General features: G+C 49.6%; 1 protein-coding gene across 10 annotated transcripts in view; it reads right to left on the bottom strand.

Moving 5' to 3' along the window:
* Nucleotides 1–20,388, bottom strand: part of CASZ1 (castor zinc finger 1) — a 284,376-nt gene that overhangs the window by 157,443 nt on the left and 106,545 nt on the right. For 7 of the 10 annotated variants that reach the window (XM_027702933.1, XM_027702942.1, XM_027702935.1 and 4 more), the window contains one exon: nucleotides 5,901–6,044. The exons of 2 other annotated variants lie outside the window; for them this stretch is intronic. The gene's annotated coding sequence lies outside the window, so the exon portion shown is untranslated. Of the gene's footprint in view, nucleotides 1–5,900; nucleotides 6,045–16,227; nucleotides 16,240–20,388 lie in introns of those variants that run through there. One more of the 10 variants, XM_027702937.1, reaches the window with a different exon arrangement.

Below are 20,388 nucleotides of genomic sequence, written 5' to 3'. Positions count from 1 at the left end.
GCAAAGGAAAGAGCCCCTTGAGGGGAAAGCCAGAGCCCAGCTGCCTTGAGGAACAAGCAGGGCAGGCAGCAGTGCTGCTACAGCACAAGACACCAAGCAGCTCTTCTCACCATCTATCTTTACTCCTGTTTCAGGGATCGAGGATGCCCAGTTCCCATTTCCTCAAAGAAGGGTATCAGAGAGGACAGACCCCCTCTGCCCCACGCTATATCCTCCCAGCTCAGGTGGGATCTGCACTGCTCCACTATTGAACAGCCCTGGGTAAAACAAGTCAACCAAAACATTCCCGGCTTTTGACTCCAGCTCCTGTTGTAACTAGCCCTGGCAAGGGAGGATGGCAACCAGGCTCCTGAGTGGGCTGTTCTCTAGGTCAGCATACTTCAGGGACACGGTAATCAAGCAGGAATTGCTCCCATGTGCCAACTCTTGTCAACCTTGCAATGCTTTGTGTTTTTCTTAAAGTCTGAGATCTTGCAAGTTACATAAGATTTTTGTTTTGTACAACAATGTGTATTTAGTGCTATCCCTCCCTCTGCTCCCTGTGCTCTCCCACTTGCAGGGCACAGCAACCTGAAATGTGATCTGTGTGCATCCTGAACCATAGAAACCCCGGTATTATTAAGTCTTATAATTGGGGGAGGAGGGGAGTAGCTTTTGACTTCTGAAAGGACAAGGCTAGCAATATTGTTTGCTCATTTTACTTTCAAACTCACCTTAGTTTGTCCTCTCCCCTTTTCTCTTGTATGTTCTATTAATGTACAGCTTACACAAACTCAGCAAGAATCACAAGAAAGACACTGGGACAGATCGTAAACTGCCCTGGCAAAGATCAGGATAGTTCTGCTGACGGGAAATGCAGCCCCGGTGCTTTACATCAGCAGATGGCTTACCTGTGGCTCTTAATGGTTAATATATAACTGTGGTAATAACAAAAAAAAAGCCCCAGCATTAATACATAATTTGTCAGAGGCAATATGCTAAAACAGCCTTCCCATATTCAGCTCAAGTAGTGAGATAAGCCTCACCTCCAGCACTGCCCAGGGGCTGAGCACCAGCTCTGGAATGAGCCCCCAGCAGAAGACATCAGAGAACAGACCCCATTCACTTTACACTATTTGTTCATTTCTCACATTTTTTTGTTTTTATCAACATATTTCTAAGAACTGCATTTTGAACATGCATTTCCCTCGAACACTCATGTGCATACTTAGCACTGATTGCTCCAAGTGCTTTCCAACCGGTTTTCCTTGAGGAACTCCGCGGGTCAGCGTCCCTGTTGGCTGGACAGCTGCCTGAGGGACAGACAGACAGCCCCAAGTACAGTGCCTACCAGAGCTGAACGAGTTCCTAAATGTTTAATGGAACCCTGCAAACTGGCAGAGCACTGTTATTATTTTCTTTTAGCCAGTGTTTCATCGGGGCGCCACAGAACTGCTGCCTGAGTCCCAGCTGAGAGAACTGCTGCTGGATCTAGGAAGGATGGGAAGAAATACTGTCAGATGGTTAAAGGAATCAGGAGATCTGGCTTCTCCTCCCAACTCTGCTTCTGAGTCATTATTAACATAAAATCAGGTTTGTTACATCAGTGAAGCTTGAGTAAATAAACCACGACTCATCACTGTGTTTTATTTTGCAATATCTCAGTGGGCTCCTCTCTACAAATAAACACTATTAATGCTCAGTGCAATTGCAAGTATATGGGGAAGGAGAGATAAAAGCACTTCAACTGGTCTAAAACTTTTATGAAGAGCAGCAGGGCAAAATCTCAGCTTTTTGAGGATATTGACTTTTACAGGACAGGAATGTTAAAGAAAAGGCAACCCTCACTTGGGGAGACTAAAAGACAAATAAGTCATGCCTGCAGGTCTGACAGAGCTGATGGGTAAAAGAGATTGGGAAACATCCCAATCCCCTTCTGAGGAGCTAAGGCTGAAATCCTGACTCTGCTGAGGTTTCCAGCAAAATTGGTGCTTGTTTAATAGCACCAGGATTTAACCTCCATAAAGTTCAAGTGCAAAGACAGAAGCCTTAGGAAGGAGAAGGCCAACTCTGTCAGCAGGGCTCCAGATGACCATGAAGTCAGAATGACTAAAGGGGGCAGAGAAAGTAAGGTCTGAACCCATGAAGACCTGGACCAGTCCTATCTCTTCCAGCCTCTCCCCCTCCTCCTCCTCCACTCTGAGTTTGAAACTAAATCATTCCACATCTCTCAAGAGCCTTGTAAGTGTTTCCTCCTTGAACTCTGGCATCAGGGCCCTTCTGAGCTCTTTCGACCTGCCCAGATCCCATTGCTGAACTTCCCTCTCCACCATGAGGTTCTGTGAGCATCTGCAGCTGCCCAAGGGAGCAGGAGGTGCCAAGGACCTTAGTGGATCAGGCTGCAGTCCCATTCCCAGACCAGATATGGGAAGGACAGCTCTAAGGGCTGCCAAGCACATGATCCTCTCTCCCCTCCTTTGACTTCCCCCCATTCAGCTTTCCACAGCCGCCAACCAAACATCTGATCGAAGGCCCGGGGGAGGGAGTCAGAACTGTCCAGTCTGGTTATGAGTGAAGGTCATTGATCCAGCGCAGACCAGGGATGCGGAAAACAGGGGAGGGAGGAAAAAACCCTCAGCGAGAGAGGAGAGAGGGAGCGAGGCAGGCAGAGCCGGCACGGGAGGGAGCGCAGGGAAGGCAGCGGAAGTGGCTGGAACACGGTTTCACACTCCGAGACCCAAGGGCTGTTGTCAACCCGTCCTTCATGCTCACATCTTGTCACACTAGAGGTCAGGTCTCCCAAGCGTTCCTGGAGAGCTGAGCTAGCCCATATGGCAGGCAATATGTTAACAATATGGATCAGCTGCTCGTCAGGGCCTGAGCAGATGGATGTGACAACCCTGCTCTTATCCCAGACAGGCTTTTAACATCTTCCCTCTCCTCAACCCAGCCCTGCCGGAAGAGCCCTGCCCGGGAACTGTTGCCTCAAGCCGATGTGGACCGTGGGGCCACGGGTCAGGACAGGCAGCGTGGAAATGCCTGCCTGGCTTTATCTGGATGGAAGGAGCAGGGCAGAGCCCCACTCAGACCAGTGCAGGCAGGAACCAGGCCAAGCGTTTATCCCGGGCGAACGGAAGGGCCTCTCTACACTCCAGATACGTGCTGCTAACTCCCCAGCAGGGTGATACAGGAGATACTGTATTCAGATATATGTATATGGCGTGTTACCACCAGATGCCACACGTTACAGTCTAGACTGAGTTTTGTAACTGCCTGGGAAAATTTTCTCTCACAGAACAAGTAATACATAAATAGATGTATATTTTAATGGGCAAGTTAAACTCCTCCTGGCAAAGGCAGGCAAGCTGATTTCATACACAGGCGGGTAAATTTCCACAAGGATTTTGCAAGGCTGTTTCATATTCCCCAGCCCAGCTCGGGCTGGCTGGGCTGGCCCGGCTGCACTTCTCTGGAAGGCAGCGTTCCCACCTCGCTCCCTTCACAGCTGTGCCATGCAGTGATCCCAAGGACCCCAGCAAAAATAACTCCACCAGCCCAAGCTAACCCCCAAATTTAGCTTTTCTTTAGCACTGAAATAGGGAGAAATATTTTGCAAATTTAAACGCAGACAAAGCAAATATTTCTAATCCCTTTCTCACCTTTTTTTTTAGCTTTTTCCCCTGCATAAAAGGCTACCCTTCATCAACTGAACAAGAAAGCTCCCTCCAACCCTTATAGCTCTAGGACTAAACAGCCAGCTTGTGCTTATAAACAGAGTGAAACAGCAATCACAGCCTAGGGATGGGCTCTGGAGAACGTGCAAACAGCCTCTGTAGCCCAAAGTAAATTGAGCTTGTTTTGAAAGTAGAAGCCATACAACTTGCTGCAGGGCTGAAGACTGGAACACAGGGATTTCTAGTCCAGAGCATGAGCGATCACAAAGCCACATGCCTGAAAGGCTAAATGCATCTCCTTCACTGCAGTGATGTTTGTAGAACTAGGGGGACCTCAGAACACAGCTGGAGTCCAGGGAAATATTTCTATTGTCTCTAATGAGCTTCTGTCCCTCAGGAAACAGCCCCTGAAGGACACTCAGCAATGCACCCAGTACTGGGAGGAAAAGGCAAACACAGAAAAGGATAATTGATCTGCAAGAATCTGAACCTGAAGGTTCACTTCAGCACTTAAAGAATTCCTGATTTATCAGTCTCCTCCTCTTACCTTCTTGTCTCGGGGGTTCTGCTCATCCCAGGTCCGGGTCAGATGGACATGCAGGGCTTTCAATACCAGGAGCTACACCAGCAGAAACCTGTGACAGGGGTCACAGGAAAAGTTCCCTCTGATGGAAAAATGGACCCAGAACCTATGAGGCAGCTTCCCCAGCAGAGTTTTTCCCCCTGGATGTTGGCCCTCTCTGGAGAGGCACATAAGGATATTTGGCGGAAAATTCACCTGCTGCAGTCAAACTTGAGCATTTGTATCTTATTTGGTAAAACCTCAGGGCTCTTCATGTTCCTTTACCCTATTCCCTTGGGCAGAGCTCCAATTTGGGAAGCTCTCTCGCCTCTGGAGGCCTGGGAAGGCACGTGCCACTGCTCTAAAAGGGGACACAGGCAACAGAACAGCTCACACAGGGATAAAGGCCAGAGTTCCCTACATTAACAGTTCAAAACCAGGCTTTCCAAATAAAGCATGCCAGACCCTGGAGGAGTTTCAGCACTAGGAAGGTGTGGGAAGGCAGAGTTCACCCCTATCCCATCCTGAAGCACACTGCATTTACTGGCAGGTTTACTGAAAGCACTCAGGTCTGTAGGCTCTGAACACGTGGCAAGAACTAAGCCCTGCTGAGCCTTAGAGGATCACGGCTGTTGCTCCTTAAGGGAGGGCACTCAGAACACAAATAAATTCCCCTGTGCCACACACAGCCAGGGATGGCCTGGGAGAGCTGGAGCCCCAGACCAACATCTTAGCCCTGTGACTTTTCTCATCTCCCCTCTTGCTAAGCCAATATAGTCCCTCCACTGGATCCTTCCAGCTCGGGTCTCAGCTGTACCTGTGACTCACAACAGCTCTGGATACACCGCTTTGCCCAGGTACCAGTCATGGCACAGCAGCAAAAAATAGAGGAACATGGTGATACACAATCCCCTCAGGCACTTCAGTTGCTAATCTTCATTCAGGCATCACCGGCATTAAATGGTGCCAGCAGAGTATGGAAACACCCCCTGACAAAACCTCTACCCTACAGAGCAGACGTAATGTCACACAAAGCCCAGACACAGCAAGGAGCCTCAGCACCTTCCGCCTGCAGCAGCACGGCAGGGCCACCAGGTACCTCCCAAATCCCCAATCCATTGAGAAGAAATATATTATCCCACTGTTGTGTCACACCTTTATTTGCAGAGAAGCTGTGACGGCAGCCAAGCAGTGAAGAAAGTAAAACAGCTTTTAGAAACGCAGTCCCACCCCCTCAACCTCTCAGAGTTACCCACCGTGACCACAGACATCCTCAAACTCTTCATTTGTGAAACAAGTCAATCAGAAACTGTCCCCACACAATACTTACCCAGGGGACTTCCATGCAAACTACTTAGCTAATTGTTAATACTGCACAGCAGCTCATTAGGAAGAAGGAGGCGAAGAGAGGGAGCTGCTCAAACCAGGGCTCTGCTGTGTCAGCTGGGTGTCTGTGCAGAGATGGGCAGTGAGGGCAGGGGTAAACCCAGCCCTACTTGTAAGCCAGCTCAAGACAAACCAACACCCCACCATGCATTTACCACCCAAAACATTGACTTTCAGCAGCTCTTCCATCTTCATAGGCTAGAGATTTCCCAGGAACTGGAATGAAGGCTCTGGAGAGCCAAAATCACTCACTCCAGTCCTACTTCAGAGCAGTTTGATCACAGAACAAAAGCCAGTACCTTGCACTGAGAAGTCACAGGCTTCAAGGTCCATTCCAGTGTACAAAGCAAGGAGAGAAGTCAGGTTCTTTGTTTTGGAGGTGGTCTCAGATGAAGACAGTGTGAATTTGATGGCCTCCCTTCACTTGGTGAAGTCTCTTTGCCCTGAGGAGAGTTCCAAAAGGAAATGAATATTCCCTACTGAGCAGTCCCGGAGCCCAGGTGAATCACGAGCACAGGCAGTGACGCCGGGCTGAGATGCCACAGCCACCCACAGCCCTCAGCCCTCGGTCACACACCCCGGGCACTGCCCGGCCCGACGGACACGGCGCGGCCCCATGTCCTGCTCTCACTCGCGGCTCAAACGCCAAGGTACAAACCACCCCGGTGACCATCCAGTGGGCCACGCACTCCAACTTTCCCCAGAAAAAAATCCAGGTCAATCAGAGGCAGAAGCAGCCTACAGTACTAAGCCACTTACAGCAAAGAGCTTCCCCCCGTAGGCAGCTGAGCGCTCCTGCCCACGTGAGCCCGGGCTGCCATCCCTGCTTTGGGGGATCTGACAGCACGGAGCTCCACCGGCAGCCCGGGACACCCCCACACCAAACCCCACTCCCCTGCCCCAAAGGCGGTACACACACAACCAGACGAGACAAAGAAGAATTATTATTTCCAGTTTAGTGAGGCCCACGGTAATTAAGTGACTTGTCAAAGGTCACTTGGCAAATCTGAGGCAGAATTGGGAATTACAACTAAATCTCTCAAACTTTGGCCCAAGAGCTGGACAGCAAAAGTCCTGTGTTCCTCGGATGCACACTGCTACCTCTGCAACAGGTTTCACCCTTCTCCCCGCTCTCCCTAGACAGTTAAGACAATTCCCTTCCATTTCCTGCATTGGAGGAAATGAATAAATGCACAGATTTAAATAACAAGAAGTTTTACCTTACTTACAAAATTTAAAAACGTCCTAGCTCCAACCTTTGACAGAAGCTCAGAAGCTTCAGACTCTTCTGTGAGGTAGGATTTGTAGACTGGAGGGTTTTGTTGGTGGTGGTTTTTTTTAATTTCCATCAGACAAAAATAAAAGAAGCAAAACAAAAGAGGGTTGTTGAGATCAATTTGTGATAGGTGCCGGGCCAAAGAAAATGGAGCCAAAGAAGTCAGAACCCTGCAACCAGCAACCTTTGTGTCAATTTAAGCAAATATTGTGGCGTTTCCATGGCAATCCCTGTTTTGAATATCCACTACACTCACTTTTTAAAGGGCTTTTCCTGTTTGCGTTTCAACTTCAAAACCTGTAAATATTTTCAGCCTTAACACATCCCGACCTCCCCCAGCCTCTGAAATGAGATACTATCAACGCTCTGACATGCAGTCTGCTGTCTGCAGTACCCCAAAGCCGTGAGAATTCACAGCAAAGGCAGGGTGGCAGCGGGACGCTGTAGGGACAGCAGGGGCACGGCCGGCCCTCTGTCCCGCCCTTCGCTCCGTTCCAGCCTCGGCAGCTGCAGGTACAGGAGCCCATTCCATTCTTTTCCCAAACCGGGGAGTGGAACGAGCCGTGGCAAACACTCAGCACCGACAGCATCGGCCCAAGGCGAGCAGCAGGTGTTTTGCAAGGCTCCCTCCATCCCGCTCTGCCGGCTCAGGCCACCTCTGACCCGTCACTCCAGCCACAATTCCTGCTGGAAGCCTCTTCCTGCGACCTGCTCCCAGCGCTGCCCCCCGCCCTGACCTGCGCTCCCCTCCCTTCCCCTCTCACCTGAGCTGAACCACGGCTGTCACTCACACTGATTTATGGGATGCTGCGTCATGTGCAAGTGGGAATGAAGAGTCAACTTTGTCCTCACTTGCAACCTGGGTTAGGGTGTAAATTCCCGAGGTTCCTCAGCAGCAGCCTGCAGGTCCCTGCTGCATCACCAACACAGAGCCCACGGGGAAAGTCCTGGTGAGGGAGCCCTGGCCAGGTGCTGGTATCACCTGTCAGATCTGAGCACCGGGAGCCTGCAGTTAACCCTCTCCCTGAAGCTCAAAGCATCTAGTGCTGCATTTGTGCATGCACGGGTGTGCATGAAAACACCTTCTGCTGCGCTTCAGAGACACACTGAGGACTTTCATCCCCAAGCCCCCAAGTCCTAAAGCTTTGCCCTGCACTGCCAGAGTGCAGCCCCTCCCAGCAGTCATGGGAGTGCACTGGTTAATTCCGAGTTTCCTGGCTGTGATGGATTTGTGCCAGGCCTCAAATGTTAGCTTAGTGTAATTTTTGGGAAGTCAATTTCCTTTGTTTTGTTTTTTTTTTTTTCCTCCTCAGGTTTTTTTTTTGTTTAGGCTTTTTTCCTCTTTTCTTTTAAATGGAAAAGTAGGGAGCATTTGAACGAACGTCAGGACAGGGGCCATCCATCCATGGGCTGTAGTTTCCCAAGAGCATTGTACAGGCACCATGATACGTGCACAGAACAGCCATGGAAACAAACACCAAGTGACTTCAAAAGCCGTTATGCCGAGTGCCCACAGAGGCACCTCCGGGAGCAGTGCCATCCTCGCACCAACGTCACTCCTCGGCCCTGACCACCCCTCCCACAGCACCGGGTGCTTCTGGTACCACCAGCAGATGATGCGTGATACCTGCTGTCCTGGCCAGCTTCCAGCTCAGGTAATTACATCCTACAGGAGTTTCAGCTGGATATTTTATCCCTTCTTCACTTCCGGCCCGGAGCTGCTTCACTGGGAGTTGCTAAAACTCTATCCAGATCCACCCCGGATGTGAGTGTGTGCCAGGGGCTGGAGGGAATTCTGTGCATCCCTGCAGGTCCCAAGAGCCTGTTGTTCCAGCAAACAACCTCTAAAAACATGGGATAACACACCTTCTTATGTACATCCCGTAACACCCCCACCCAAGAACGAGGTGAAGAGCTGGGAAAACAACCGGCCTGACACACCGGGAACCAACAACTTCTGGAGGCACGTGCCTAACGTCACCCTGTGGAGCCATCTTTTGGGACATGGACACTGGCTCCTCTGCTTCCCTCAAGTGAGAACTCTCCTCCCACCATGCCACAGGCTCGGTGAAATTAAAACTTGTGGTGGCAGCGGTGTGAGGCTGAAGCCACAGTTGCCGGTCTGCCTCTGCCAGCGGCACCACACGCCGCAGGGGAGACGAGTGGTGTTCCTGGACAGGAAAAGGTGGGCCAGGTTTAGAGCACCCATGAAAACAGGCAGGGTTCACAACAGGCCAGACCAACAGGTGAGGGGCTTCACTCTGTCTTGACCCCTCTCATCATGCTGCCACTAGAAAGCCAAGAGCAGGAAACACTGGCAGGGTGACACTGGATGCTCTCACCAAACCCTGCCACAAGTTCTCCACAGTGCAGGCAGAGATGCCTCCTGAGGAGGCTGTGCTTTGGCATTCCCATGGCCACAAGAATTCAGAGCCCTTCCAAGCTGTCCAAGACATTTGGAAATGACCTGCTGACCCACTCAGGACAGCGCAGGAGCCCCCAGGCTTGTAAGTGGACTCTATCAAACCCACTTTTCTTGCCCTCTTTGTCTTCATCTTTCAGAAGATTCTGGACCAGATTCTCACCTGATGTAAAATCAGTGCAGTTTCGGTGGCTTCAGTGAAGTCATGCCAATTTAAACGAGTTGAGGATCCGGCCCTCCAAGTTACTGGAGTTGCCAGTTCTTCCTTTGGATAATCCCGAGGGTGATTTCACAGCAAGCAGCGGCACAGGCCCAGCCAGCCTGGCAGGATCAGATGCGCTCTCCCACCCCCCGCCAGTCAGGCAGTCCTGGCAGAGTCCCTGCTGGGAGACCCTCTGCAGCAACTGGGCCCACTGCACTGAGCTTCCTTCTCTCTGTCCTTTAGTGACAGAGACAGCACAGAGTAAATCACGCCAGGCTTTGGATCAAGACTTTCTAATTGCTCTTCTCAGCAGAGCTCTTGCCTTCCAGGGCACTGTGTTGTGTATTTGGAGGGAGTGCTGGTCACTTGAACCCAAACCAGGTTTGGTTGACTGTGAAAACAGCACATCTTAATGAAGAAACCAGAGCTGGTTTTCCTCTCCCTCCACTCCCACCAGTCTCTAGTCCAAGGAAGGTAAAGAGCCTGTTGCTGCCTGGCTGCTGTTGAGTGAGCAGCTACAAATCCCTTCCTCGTCCCCAGTTCCACTGTCATCCTGCCATCCATCCACACCACGTCCCGAGGTGAGGGAAGCAGCGATACAGGCACAGGGAACGTGGCACGGCCTCAGCAGGCACTGGGTGCGCAAGAACTTTCCATGCTCTGCCCTCACAAGTCCTTTGCTATCCCCCCAGAGCAATTTTCTAGGCAACAGCGCGGTTGCATTCCCTTCCCTATCTCCTAATAAATATCATGCTAAGCAAGATGAGTATCTTCTTCCCAGACCAAGCAGCATGACCCACTTTCTGAATCAGGGCAGATGCAATTGGGCCCTGGAGTCCTGGACCCCTCCCAAAGCAGAGAGATTTTGTAACAATTACAGCAAGAAGCAGAAGGAATAGAAAAGTAATAAGTGATCAAAGAGTGCAGTGGTGGAGCTGAAGCTGTGGGGTAATTACTACTCCTGCCATCCTACGCTCTGGCATTTTCCTGGGACACTGAGGCAAGAGCCGCGTGCACATTCACACAACATCTCCACTGCCCTACATTCCTCAAAAGTAACAGGTCCAATTTCAAATTCTGGCTAATGGCTCAGATGAGACAACTGCTGCCCTCCCTGCACACCCACCTTGATTTTTGCCCTTCTCTTTTCCCTTCCCCACGGCAGAGCAGGACCAGAGGATTCCTATTCCAGCAGTGCCAGTCCCCCTCCATCAGACACACAAGTACACATGTCCTGCCCTGCCCCAGTGACAGCCTTGAAGACTCTGGGCCAAACCCTGCCTGGCTCACCAGCCACACCACAGTGAGGAGGTGGCTGGATCCTGATCCCAGCAGCACTACTCTCTTTGGATATGCTCCATTTTTCCAAGGAACAGCTCTGTACTTTCCCAGATGTAGCTGGGATCAGATTATGACCCAATGGGCATGGAAAGCAATTAAAAGGAGGTGGGGTGAATGCCAGTAGTGCTTTCATTGCTTGAACCCACAAAGAAAACTTCCCTCCCAGGGGAGTACAAGTCTCCATGGCCAAAAGCATACAAAAATCCCATACCAGGGAGAAGAAACCAGTGCCCAGACTGGCTCCTGTACTGTGCTCAGCCCTGGGGCACACAAACCCACGAGCCTGTGTGCCCAGGGGTGCTGGGGCACTCACCAAAGGGTCACTCCCCTGGAAAGCTCAGTCTGTGTTACAGCAGCAGCTCTGAGAGAGACGAGACCCCTGTGCCAGGGACACACAGACAGCAGAGACAGCACCTGCCCCAGAGCAAGTCTGACAGACAGAGCAGTGACGGGCAGGGAAGGGAGCGGAGCTGCCGACGCTCACCAGGAGCTCGGAGCTGGCTCTGCCTTCCAAACTCTGGATTCCTCCCCTGGAACACACCACCATCCAGAACCAGCACAGAAACACACATCAGTGGGGGCTCTGACCAGCACCAACAGTTGCCTTTGATGTCTGACATGGTGAGATAAGGCAAAAGTAATTTTTAGAGGATTTCCACAACAACTTTTCTTCCTAGTTAAATAAAAGAATTTGAAAAAGAAATAGAAGAAGAAAACCCTTTCACCTAAACTTCAGAGATAAAAAAAGAGGGAAAAAATCTTCATCTTAATTCAAAATCCTATTTGATGTGTCGTGGCATGAAAATGTTTTTCACTGCATTTTTTCAGTGTGATCTCATGCACCCTGCAAACGGGGTACGCCCAAAACACCAGGTATTTTATGGGACACAAACAGAGCACAAACATACACAATTAAAAAAAAAAAAAGGGATTGGTAAATATTTAAATTAATCAGAGCTGGCATCTGTGCAGCCTCCCCTCCCAGAGAGAGGGATGTTTGCAGCTTTGAAAAAATAAAAGTGAATAACATGACCTTTTCCTTCATGTTTGTTAGCTCACTGCAGCTCGGTGGGTTGGGGCAGCCCAGGCACCTCCCAAACCAAGGCCAGCAAGTGCAGCTGGGGCTGCTCTCCCTGCCCAGCTCCGGGGGCTTGGGGGGATGGAGCTGGTGGGGATGGAGCTGGTGGGGGAGTTGCTCCAACCTGTTTGCTGCCTCACTCCATAATGCATGGGGTTTGTTGTGTTTGGTTTGGTTATTTTTTTCCCTCCAGTTTAATTGTTGGAGGAGTTTATGAAGCTGTTTGCCAAAAAACAATCGACTCCAGGGAGCCAGCTTACACAAAAAGGGTGTGTCGCCCGAGCGAGGCCGTGGAGCCATGGAAACCACCACCTTTTGCATTTGCCCAGGTGAAGCCAAAGCTTTGTGGATGGCTTGTGAAATCAGCAGAGATCTGCAAGGAAGTGAAACACGGACACGCCACTGTGGTTCATCACTCAGAACGCTGGTCCCGTCCACCAGCACCGAAACGTCCCGCAGGAAGGGGCGACGCTCACACTGGAGCAGGGCCGGGTGTGTCTGACAGGCCACAGCGGATCCATGCGGTGTTCCACGCCCGCCCGGAGCCCCGGTGGCTCCCCCAGGTCGGCAGTGGCTTGGGCAGAGGCAGAGCTGCCCCTGCAGCACTCGCAGCTGTGCTGGCACACCCCACACACAGCTGCTGGGGCAGGCAGAGGGATTCTGCTCACCCAGGGGGATACAGGGCACCCACAGCACAGGCCAGTGTCCCAGAGGCACAGAGCACGCCCTGGGGGCTCGCTCTGACCCGCAGAAGGGAGGCTGGTGGTGGTGGCAGGCAGGGGCTTGGTGAGGGGACAAGGGGCGTCCCCCCGGTCAGTCACAGCAGTGGGGCTGCGAGGGCTGTGCCGTGCAGGACCCCGTGTCTAGATGCAGGCGAGCATTTGGGGGGGGATGTTTGTCTTGCGGGTGGCTGGAGAGGGATCCTGGCTGCATTCTTCTCAATCTTAGAAAAGAAAACAGAGAATTCCTCAGGAGCACTGGCTGCCCGCCTGACTGACAGAAAACAACCCAGGAACAAAGGGGAGAAGGGATTTTACAGCCACCCAGCTCCCGAGTGTCTGCTCCAGGACTCTCCTGCTACCTCTGGGAGATGGCAGAGTGCTCTGAACCGCGGCTCCGTTCAAAGGGGTAACATCCATTATTCCCCAGTGCCAGCTGTGGAAGCAAAGTGTGCTGACGGCATTTCAGGGTACGGGACTTCACCCACTCTGGGGGAACACAGGCAGGGAAGGGAGCAGAGGACAAAGCCTTACCAGGCCAACTCCTGCACAGAGCATCGTGTGGTACAACCTGGAAAAACTGAATGGGCACAGAGAGGCCACCGGAACAAAGTTCCAGGATCATCCTCAAAATCAGAGCTGGTCAGAGCCAGCAAGAAGCCAGAACTCTCTTTGTCTGGTTTGACTTCAAGTCTGCCATGCTAACAGTGGGATGAGTCAATCCTGGCACTTCTCTTACCTGGAGCCAAAGGTCCCTGACCACAAACCACATCAAGAATTAGCTCCTGTGCTCGATGAACCCTGGAGAGAGGAGCACTGACCCCTCAGCGTAGGAGAGGCTAGGGCAGCAATGTTTCTCTTGATGCAGGGAAGGAGGGAAATGTTGGAAAGCCCATCAGGACTTTTATGATTCACTGTTGGCCTCCACATGTATATTTACACCAGATCCAAATTTGTCACCAAATGCAATGACCTGGCCTTTTCCCATTCACAGCCCCTTGTTCTCCCCTTTCCTTAGAGAATCCCAAAGTAGGTGCCAGCCAGACGCAAGTACTGTTTAACTGGAAGGTCCCCAGGGCCACCTCCCAGCAAAGGCAGAGCTTGTGGCATCGGGCAGGACTCACAACAGCACCCAGGTGCTCCAGCCACCCCTGCCCCTCTGGGCTGTCCCAAGGCACAGCCCAAGGCCACTGCAGAGCCTGCTGCTCCCCAAGGGCAGCTCACAGAGACAGGGGACACTCCCTGGACAGGGTCCCCCAAGGGGGACCACGGGAAGGGCCCAGCCGGCCCACAAAGCAGGCAAGTGCCGGTAAGGCTTGGTGCGTCAGCCTTTCTGGCATCGACCTCCCAAACTCATTCAAATATTTCCCTTTTTTTTTTAATTTAATGTTCCCTATAATTCATCTGTCCCAAAAGATAATCAATAGAGGCCGTAATGAAAATTTGAGCCATATTTTATGAGCCGCTGCAGGAGAAAGGGCCACATCAGCAGGACCAGCCTTGGCTTCCAGCATCATTCCTGTGTGCGCTCGCCTGCTCGCTGGCCAGACCCCCCCCTCCACCCACCCGAGGCTGCTGACAGGGGCAGGCCCTCCAGGAGAAACTCCCACCCTTCCCTCCTACTTCAAACAGCAGCTGCTGGAGGCACAGATAAAGGGAAGTTCCTACAGAGTGTGAAGGCCCCTGACCCAGCAGCCCTGGGGAACCTCCGGAGCATCCCTCAGCTTCTCAGCTCTCCAACAAATCCTACGGCCCTCAACCTGACCCTGGGGGGAACATGATGATCAGGTAGCAGGATCTGAAGAACTATTCCTACCCTTCACATTAATTCCATAATCCTGGGCACTGCTTCTCAGTCAAGCTGGGCTGCACACTCCTCCTCTCCCAGATGTCACTCAAGAGTGAGGGCAGTCACTTGGGGAATGAAAAGGGGTTCTTTCAAATCCAGAGCCTGTTGTGCTGCACTGCAGCCCTTCAGAGCTCCCACCTTTCACACCAAAGACCAAAGGAGCACCTTTGGGCCCCCAGAGTCATGAACAGTGACACAGTTAATGAGGGATCAGGGTGGGCTCTCCAATTCCAAACACTGAACATCAGCAGCCAGAGGAGCAAACTCCACAGCTCCACTCCAGCAAAACACTTCTCTCTTCTCCCTCCTGTGCACTGTTGGCTGGGTCTCAGTTCTACTGGTACAGTCGAGCTTTTGAATGGTTTGAAAACAGGGCTCTGAAATCCCAACTTTGTTCAGCACCACCAGAAAAACAAGGGGGGGAAAGGTTCCAGGAGCCTAAAGCACATTCTCACATGTACCAGAAAAATCCATGTCCAGTCACCAGGACTGTGCTCCTCCATGTCTGCTCTCAGGGAAACTCAGACAACCTCACCTACCTCTCTTTATTCCTTTTAGGCGCAAACATTACAACTGCTCCCCAGTTCATCCATTTTACTACAGGATGTATTAATTTAGGAGCTGTGCTGACCTTGCTTGCCCAGTGGGGTAGAGGCAAGGAGGGGCAAGCACATCTCAGTGCCACCTCCACACGCTGTTTTGTGTGTTTTTCAATCCACATGACAAACCCCACGGCACTTTTGAGCACCTCGATCTATTCTCCCGACACACAGCTCGCAGGTTTGTTGGTTTTGCACATGGACAGGGATGCAGCCAGAGCTGAACGAAGGCAAAAGCCTCAGTCCTGTTCCCGGAAGCCTTCTCCATCTCGGATTCCCAGCAGCAGGTCCCCTGTCCTCCCTCTAAAGGCTGGAGCATATTTCACTGCCTGAAGCTGCCGCGTCCGCAGGGAGCCGGAGGTAACAAAACCGTCTTTGATTTGGCCAAGGGAAAAATATCAGAAGTGAAAGGCCAGAGTGAGGAATTTATAACAGCAGCTAAGGCAGCAAAAATACAAGTGCCTGACCAGAAGCTGCCCTCCTGCTCAGCATGTCATGTTGCTCAGCCTCCCATGTGTCTTGGAGGGGCGGGATGTGGCAGAGAGCACAGCCAGAAACCACCAATTTCCTACACGCAGTGCAGTGACACCCTCACGAGATCCCTGCAAAACAGCACCAGGCCAGGGACCAAAGCTGCAAAGCCAGGAAGCCTCTGCTCACCCAGAGGTGCAGGTGGGGGTCTCATCATGTTTTATGGCTCCAGACTCTTGCCTTTCCTTTATATTGTGCAGGTATAGTGGTGATAGTTTCCCTCCCAAAGTAGAAAACGCTCTCTGAATGGACAGCCTGAACCCCCGTAACCAGCAGCCAGCAACAGCCAAAAATATCTCCACCTTTCCTTTCTCTTGGAAACTTGGAAATCAACCACCTTTGTTTAAAAAATACAACACAATATTCAAATTAATTGTTGTTTCCAGTATGTAGATAAGGCGACAGATTTGCAGGATGTGTGACAGAAGGACTGTGAATTCAGAGGACATGGGTGAACAGCTTCATGCTTTAAACCTACACTGGAAAGGGGACTGAAATCCCAAGCAGAACTGGGAAAGCATTTCGGTCTCTGAAGCCTCGTGTCAGCACCACGCAGAGCCATCACTTCCTTTTTTTAATCCAGCTGCCAACACAGTATTACAGAGGTACCTGCCTGTGAGAAACTCAGGGGAAAGCACACAGGGCTGTGCACGGCTGCTGCACTCGCTGCTAACTTGCCCCAGATTTGAACTGGTGACCCTCACTAATATCATCCAGCCCCTTGATATCCTCAGGGAGCAATCAGCACGTTTTATTAACCCAGCCCATTTTAGAAGTGCACACGCAGTATTCTGGTTACTTGTTACAATTATGGTTATAGGTCCATTCCATCCCTGTGCCTGTGCTGGAGGGATGTGCGGGGCTTCCACAGGGATCCCGGGGCTGAGCCAGCCCTGGTGCTCTCGGAGACCACAGCAAACCACTGCCTGCAGACATCACATGCAGCAGAGACATTCCAACCTAACACAAAGCCTCAGAGATCCCCACAACCAAATCCATTTTTTAAAATGACACGTTTCCACCTATTGGTCCCCGGAGTGAACTAATTGCTTTTGCTAGTTTTAAAAGCCAGAGTTATTTCACTGAAAAAAATGAGCAAGTGCAAGGGAAATCGGAGACATCCTCAGATTTCTGACATAAAATCCCCATGTATGCAGATATATTTGCTGCCCAGTCAAACTTCCAGCTTTGCCGCATGGAATGCCACAGGGGAATTTTTCACTTCACAGTGAAGGTGGGAAAACAAGGAGTTAAAGTAACCTGACCAAACTCAAACAGCAATTTAGGCAGAGCTAGAAGATAAAATTTCTGTCTGCGCTCTAACCACTAGGTTATCCCCTTCTTTGCTAAACGGACTTCACAGTCTAAAGGGAAAGTGCTATTTCCACTTAAAGACTGGTGTTTGGGGGGTGGGGGTAATTTTATGTTTTTTTAAAGATGACACCCCACAACAGGGAATCTGCTCAGCAGGGGGTCAGTCCAGGACCAGCTTCGGTCACTGTCTGGTTCAGAGACAGACTCGCTGAAAAGATGGCCAGAAAAAAAGCGAGCATTTTCCTGCATCCTGAAATAGCAGGACAGTCTGAGTGTAGCCCCCCGACACACAGACCCAGGAGCTGAGATGCCCTGTAGACAAAACAGCCCAGAGTCCAGCTCTAGACCTGCCTGCTCTGCTGTAAAGGCTGGAGAGTCATTTACAGGCCAGAACAAAGTAGTTACAGACAATACAAATGCACAAATTACGTACAGTTACAAAATCTGAAAGAATCCCAGATAAAAACTGAGGGACAAACTTTTCAGGGATGACAACTAGAGGAAAGAAGTGCATGCCTTTTCAGAAACCTGTACTTACCTGGAGCAGGAAGCACCCATAAGTTTTGGGTGCAGGAGCACATCCTGGGACACGCTCATCACACAGTTCTGTGAAAACCAGTCCTCACACTGAGCAGAAACCCAGCGGGAAGCAAGAAATCCCTACTTCCTTCTAGGTAAAAGCACTTCAGCCCCACCATTTGCTGGGAAAGTTTTAGATGAGATTCCTTTTCCAAGTCCAAGTGAACTGCTTTTTACTTTGGTGAAGCTCAGCTCTCTTTCGAAGGAACCAAAGCTGAAGGTGACCATTGCTAATTTTTTTATCATCATTTTATGAGCGTGTTAACCTTAATTCACAAATGCTCTACAGAGTGAATTTCCTTCTATTCCGTTTTTCATACTTGATTAGCAGTATTTCAAAGACATGGGTTTTTAAAAATGTGTACAAGGAGTTACCTCATACAAACTTGTAATGGCTTCACACAGAGCTATCTGTTTTCTACAAATCCACATAAAAATAAGATTGTTATCAATTAATTTGAACTGAGCCAAAATAGCTGTTTCAGTGCAGGCTATCAGTTTAACTACCGCATCTCAAGTTAAACAGGTACAAATATTTTATACATAAAAGGCTCTAGATTATAGAATACAAACACATCTTCTACCTTTTCCCCTTTTTCAGCACTTACACTCCAAATTCCCTTTGGGAATTGAGGTGTTGGACAGTGGGAAAAACGTCAGTCTCACGTGTGCACGAGGAGGTCACTTTGCTCTCATGTTTACAACACAGAGTTTGGAAAACTTGCTTCAAGTGAGAACTTTCTCCCCCTGGTTCATTGTTTAGTGGGTATTTTCCATTCAAGATTTTTATTTGTGAAGATCCTCCTCTGTTTTCCAAACCCCAGGTTTTATGGAGGAAACACTCTGCCCTAAATCATCATCTCCAGGCCAAGGAAAAGCTGCTTACGATGTTCTTGCTTATTGCACACACAAACCTCTACGTGGAGATTCTTAATCTTCACCCACCCAAGATTAAGGCAACGCAAATTATGAAATCGATACCGATACAGAGGCAACATCTATTACAGTTCCAATGTTTTTGTTATATTTTTTTCTAAACTATTAAAGCAGTGTGATTTTAATGCGATTGTTATTGTTTATGCAATACAAACTCTCTGTTGTTTGATGCTGTGGGAACTTATGCAAATGCCCCATTTTCCTTATAGAAACCCTTCCTTTGACACCTCATGTGAGTAAAGAAAATATTTGAGTGTTTGCAAGCTGAAGATCCATTTATATTTAAGGCTCCATTACTGATCAGGAAGCAAAGAGTGTCCTTACAGTGGATATAAATTATAGTTATACTAATTTTAAGGCCCTTACTCTCTGTCCTAGTGATGTAGCAGAAGAGCTTTCGAATAAAGGAGATTCTTCTCTCACAGCAGTTTCAGTTCCTTTCTTTCATTAATCAAAACCTATTTTATATATATATATATACACACACACACACGTGTGGTTTCTCTCTATATGCATGTCTGAATACCTCTTTGAGGTTTAACACTCCTGCACCCAAGATTCAAACACAACAAATCAAAAATCATTTTGCAAGCAACTACAACAGGCATTTCCAGAAGTTACATCACATAACAAGTCACGCAATTAAACTTTAATGAAAAAATAAAAACAAAAACACCAAGCAGCCCCTGGTGCTTGCTTTGCCTTTCACACAATCCATCATAAAAAAAAAAAAGCAGGACGTTAAAATGGAAGATCCTCTGACTAAAGCTGTGCCGTAAACAATTTTTTCCTAATGAATTCCACCTCTTTACTCCACTGAATCAGCAGAGCCGGATGGAATTTCTCCCCGCTCTTCCTTCTCTCTGTATAAAAGGATGTGCTGCTGATAAAACTAGTAACCCATGAAGATCACTTCCCTGAGGTGAGATCCTCCTGCCAGCAGTGCTGCTCTCAGGGGGTTATGGTCCAACAGCCTCCCCAGCCCCTCCACACCGGCGGGACGTCGGTGCTGTGAGGTGAGAGCTGCTGCAGGCAGGAGGAGCAGAGAGTTCCAAACGTTTGTGCACACGCACATTTCTCTTAGGAAATGCACACACCCAGCTCCTCCAAACTGCTCAGCACCTGCAGCTCTGGAAGGCTCCAGCTGGAGCTGAGGCGTTAAACACCTCTCACAGCAGCGCCTGAACCTCGACACGCTGCTCCTCTCCTTCAGCCTCACCCTCTGCTCCTATTTTTTCCACACCTGCAAATGATATCCCTTTAAAATCAAACCTCTCATTTGGCGTCTGCTCAGATCCTATCATTTGATGAAAGGTAACTGGGGTTTACACAAGGACAGGGGAACAGAGAGGGGTTGTCGTTTCCAAACTATAGTTTGGAAAGGCAAAAAGGAAGCAGCACCAGTGTCACAGCTGGATCATAAAAGCCATTAAGGCCCTGGATGAGGGAGTTCCACGGGCTCCACTTCTCTCACGGCTGCAGAAACAGGACTTTGCTCAGTGAGGAATAAATTCAAGCTCCAACAAAGTAGGACAAATCCAGCCTTCCTTGTCTCTTACAATCTTTTTCTTCCATTAGGATTTATTTTTCTATTTTCCAGAGTGTGTAACAAAACAAATCTAAAATCAAAATAAATTGTAGAATGTTTGATGTGATTTGTCACCACGTATTTTTCCCACTGTAGCTCTTTTGAACAGTGAGATAATCAGTTTGTTTAAGGCTTTGGTTTTCCTGAACTAGTCCCCTAGACCATTATATCTGGACTCTTAATACTGCAGAGGGAGTATAAAATACATTTAAAATTAAAGTCAGTAAAATGCACAAGAAAAAAAATGAATTGAGAAAGTGTCTTTGTCATACTTTTGTCTTTAAGAATTTTTTCCCTGTTCGTGTAATAAAGTTTGGTCTAATCAGTGACATTATTCCTCCCCTTATCTGCCA

This window comes from Neopelma chrysocephalum, unplaced genomic scaffold (assembly GCF_003984885.1).
Source record: "Neopelma chrysocephalum unplaced genomic scaffold, ASM398488v2 Primary Assembly neopelma1_200, whole genome shotgun sequence".
NCBI classification, from domain to species: domain Eukaryota; kingdom Metazoa; phylum Chordata; class Aves; order Passeriformes; family Pipridae; genus Neopelma; species Neopelma chrysocephalum.
Note: the sequence above shows the minus strand (reverse complement) of the source record. Positions and strands in the feature narration are given on the sequence as shown.